Source organism: Magnolia sinica, chromosome 19 (assembly GCF_029962835.1).
Source record: "Magnolia sinica isolate HGM2019 chromosome 19, MsV1, whole genome shotgun sequence".
In the NCBI taxonomy this organism is placed as follows: domain Eukaryota; kingdom Viridiplantae; phylum Streptophyta; class Magnoliopsida; order Magnoliales; family Magnoliaceae; genus Magnolia; species Magnolia sinica.
The window spans coordinates 8,762,181-8,766,909 of record NC_080591.1 but is presented as its reverse complement, the minus strand read 5'-3'; the positions used below and the strand labels follow the sequence as shown (position 1 = coordinate 8,766,909).

Genomic DNA, 4,729 nt, shown 5'->3' with positions numbered 1-4,729 from the left:
TCTCCAAAATGTGTTTAATTTTCCTATTAGAAATCTCAGCTTGCCCACTTGTCTGTGGGTGGTACGAGGTGCTCACCTTATGAGAGATACCATATTTCTTCATTAAGCTCTCGAATGGTCTATTACAAAAGTGTGAGCCCCCATCACTAATGATGGCTCGAGGCATTCCGAATCGAGAAAGGATGTTTTCTTTTAGGAATTTAATGACCGTGCGATGGTCATTAGTTCGACACGGAATCGCTTCAACCCATTTAGTGACATAATCCACGGCGAGCAAAATGTACAGATTTCCAAACGATTGGGGGAATGGTCCCATGAAATCGATGCCCCAGCAATCAAATGCTTCAATGATAAGGATGGGATTCAAAGGCATCATATTTCGATGGGATAATGCTCCTAATTTCTAACAATGCTCACAAGCTTTGCAAAACTCATAAGTGTCCTTAAACATAGTGGGCCAGTAAAAGCCACACTGCAGAATCTTGGTCGTGGTCTTTTTAGCAGAAAAGTGACCACCACAGGCCTGTGAGTGACAGAAGGAGATGACGCTCTGATGCTCATCATCTGGTACACATCTCCTTAGAATTTGGTCTGGGCAATATTTAAATAAATAAGGATCATCCCAGAAAAAACTACACACCTCGGTGAAGAATTTCTTCTTATCCTGCGCAGTCCATTGTGTCGGTATGGCACCTGTAGCAAGATAATTAGCAATATCAGTGAACCAAGGTGAATGGGAGACTCGGAACAGTTGTTCATCAGGGAACATGTCGTTGATATGGGTCGTCTCAAGGGGATCAGAGGTATTAAGGCGAGAAAGGTGATCGGCCACAACGTTTTCTACTCCCTTTTTATCTTTAATTTCCAAATCAAATTCTTGGAGTAGAAGAATCCATCGTATCAAGCGGGGCTTAGAATCATTCTTAGAAAGAAGATACTTCAGTGCCGCATGATCTGTATAGATAATGATCTTGGATCCGATCAGGTAGGACCTAAATTTGTCCAAGGCGAACACTACGGCTAAGAGTTCCTTTTCCGTAGTCGAGTAGTTCACCTGGGCAGAATTTAAAGTTCTACTTGCGTAATGAATGACGTAGGGCCTCTTATCTTTTCTCTGGCCTAGGACCGCCCCAAGAGCATAATCAGAAGCGTCGCACATAAGCTCAAAAGGAAGGCTCTAGTCGGGTGGCTACATGATAGGTGCAGTGGTTAACGTGCCCTTAAGCTTGGTGAAAGCTTCCTGACATTTCTCAATCCACTCGTACGGAGCATCCTTTTGAAGAAGAGTACATAAAGGACGAGAGAGGAGACTAAAGTCCTTTATGAATCGCCTGTAAAATCCTGCGTGTCCTAAGAAGGATCCCACGTCTCTGATGTTCTTGGGTGGAGGTAGGTTAGAGATAAGATCGATCTTTGCCTTATCTACCTCGATTCCCTTGGACGAGATGATATGCCCAAGGACAATTCCCTTCTGAACCATGAAATGACACTTCTCCCAAGTAAGTACCAAGTTCTTTTCCTCACATCTTTTCAGCACACATTTAATACTTTCCAAGCACTTGCTGAAAGATGGACCGTAAACAGAGAAATCATCCATGAAGACCTCTAGATATTGCCCCACCATATCAGAAAAGATATTAAGCATACATCGCTGAAAGGTGGCAGGGGCATTACATAGTCTGAATGGCATCCTTCGATAGGCAAAGGTGTCGTAGGGACATGTAAATGTGGTCTTTTCCTGGTCTTCAGGGGCTATCTCTATCTGGTTGTAGCCCGAATACCCGTCAAGGAAACTGTAATAGGAATGACTAGCTAACCTTTCCAGGATCTGATCAATGAATGGTAAAGGAAAGTGGTCTTTCCTTGTGACGGTATTCAACTTCCTGTAGTCAATGCACATTCTCCAACCAGTAGTGACTCTAGTTGGCACGAGTTCATTATTGGCATTGGCTACGATGGTGATTCTGGACTTCTTAGGGACCACTTGATTTGGACTCACCCATTGACTATTAGATATAGGGTATATGATACCCACGTCCAATAGTTTAAGAACCTCGGCCTTAACCACTTCCTTTATGTTTGGATTTAGTCTACGTTGTGGTTGCCGAGCGGTTTTTGCATTATCCTTAAGATATATGCGGTGAGTACAAATCGAGGGATCGATTCCCTTGAGGTCCGCTATCGTCCATCCCAGGGCTCCTTTATGCTTAATGAGAGTAGACATAAGCATACTCTCCTGTTCTTTCTCCAGATAGGCAGAGATCACCACCGGGTATATCTCATCTTGACCTAAATAGGCATATTTCAGATCAGAGGGCAAAGGTTTTAGGTCAAGCTTCGGTGGCTTTGAGGTTAGACGGTGGAGGCACTACATCGGTTTGTGGCAATTCTTCAAATTGTGGCCTCCACCGGTTAACTTCAAGTACCGGTGCAGTATCAAGCAAGGCACACGTCTCCCTAATCATGTCATCATCAAAATCATGGGAGTGGGCCAGACACGTCTCCAGATGGTCGGAGGATAAGGTCAGCGGTGTCGTATCTTCCACGAAAGAGTCAATCATGTTAATGTCGTGGAAATCGTCATCATCCTCTGAGTTGCTGCTGTTATTAAAAAAAATGTTTGACTCCAATGTCAAATTTCCAAAAGACATAATCATGACACCATTCCTGCAATTGATGATTACATTTGACGTGGCAAGGAATGGGCGACCAAGAATGACGGGAATCTGAGTGCTCATGTTATTGATGGGTTCGGTATCCAGGATGATAAAATCTACAGGATAGTAAAATCTATCGACCTGGACTAACACATCCTCAATTATCCCTCTTGGTACACGAACAGAGCGATCAGCAAGTTGTAGTGTGGTTAGGGTGGGTTTTAATTCACCCAAACCTAACTGTTTGTATACCGAGTAGGGAATCAAATTGACGCTCGCTCCTAAGTCAAGAAGTGCGTGATCAATTCGATGGTTCCCGATTACACATGATATGGTTGGGCTACCGGGATCCTTGAATTTCTGCGGCACGTCTTGCTTCAGGATGGCACTCACTTTCTCAGTCAAGAAGATTTTCTTTTGAATAATTTTTCGTCTTTTGGTCGTGCATAAGTCTTTCAGGAATTTGGCATATGAAGGTATCTGTTTCACGACATCAAGTAGAGGAATGTTGACTTTCACTTGTTTCAACACCTCTAGGATATCCTGAGAGTTAGAGAGAGGTTTTGGTGAAACCAACCGTTGGGGGAATGGAGCAACTGGCTTCTCTAGAAGTTCCGGTTCTAATTTTTGTGGGGCATCACTGGATCCATCATTGTTGTCCTCTTCTGGTTCTTGAGGCTTTTTGGGCCTAACCGGAAGGTTTTATCAATGATCTTTCCACTCCTAAGAGTGGTGATGGATTTAGCGTGCCCCATCTGATTTGAAGAGCTGGGATCATTAATCTCGTACTGCGGTTTAGGATTGGGGAGAGGTTGTGCAGGAAGCATCCCCTTTTCTATAACCGTCATATGAGAATCTATCTTTTGCATAAAATCTGTAATTCCCCGCATTGCCTGAGCCAGCTCTTGCATGGAATTTTGAACCGGTTCCTCTTGAGGTTTCACTTGATTTGGATTTTGATTGAAGAAACCTGGAGGAGTAGCCATTTGTCCGTTCCTCCAACTAAAGTTTGGATGATTTTTCCAGCCAGGATTGTATGTATTGGAGTTAGGTCCAGTAAAAGGTCTTTGATAGTTGTTTACGGCATTGGCTTGTTCATGCAACACTCCTCGAAAGGCAGGTATTGTAGGACAGTTTTCAGTTGTATGAATGTTGCAATCACAGATGCCGCAAACAATTTCATTGACCTTATCCTTCTTTCCTTCCATGGCCTCAACTTTCTTTATGAGCGTAGTCACTTTACACTTGATATCATCCTCTTCTTTCAAGAGATATAATCCACCTTTCTCCTTTAATTGAGTCGGCCTAGACGTGGTGTTCGCCATTGGGTAATTGTCCCATGATTGTGTTTTTTCAGCGAGACTATCGAGGTAATCCCATACCTCGTCAACATCTTTATTAATGAACTCTCCATTACACATTGTCTCGACCATTTGGCGCATGAAAGATGTCAGTCCATCATAGAAAAAATTTGTAATGCGCCACGTTTTAAATCCGTGTTGTGGGCATGAACTGACCAAATCTTTGAACCTTTCCCAACTTTGGAAGAAGTTTCATCTTCCTTTTGGGCAAAGTTCATGATTGCTTTTCTGAGGGTAATCGTTTTATGATGTGGGAAGAATTTTTTTATGAATTCCCTCTGCATGTCGTTCCATGTGCCAATGGATTTAGGACGCAGTGAATGTAACCACGTCTTAGCTTTTTCTTTTAAGGAAAAAGGAAAAAGTTTCAACCTGACTGTATCCTCAGATACATTAGGAAAACATAATATAGCCATAATCTCATCGAACTCTTTCAAATGTAAATATGGACTTTCTGATTCAAGTCCATGGAATTTGGGAAGGAGTTGGATAACTCCTGGCTTGATGTCCATTTGTCCTGTGTTTTCAGGAAAAATCATGCATGAGGGCATACTCACTCCCGCCGATTGTAGATAATCTCGTAAAGTACGAGGCGGGGGTGCTTGTTGCACCTCATTTTCATCTTGGGTATCCTCCACCCTGGGTGGAAGTAGAGGAGGTTGGTCTTCAGCCATAACTTCAGTTAACTCAGGGGATTTCGAGCGGTGTCTA

The 4,729-nt window shown here is 43.1% G+C and overlaps 1 non-coding gene across 1 annotated transcript; it reads left to right on the top strand.

Moving 5' to 3' along the window:
* The first annotated feature begins 4,148 nt into the window (after positions 1–4,148).
* Positions 4,149–4,254, top strand: LOC131235944 (small nucleolar RNA R71). Its single transcript, XR_009166455.1, has one exon. It is a non-coding gene; the product is annotated as a small nucleolar RNA R71 (small nucleolar RNA).
* Positions 4,255–4,729: the final 475 nt, after the last annotated feature.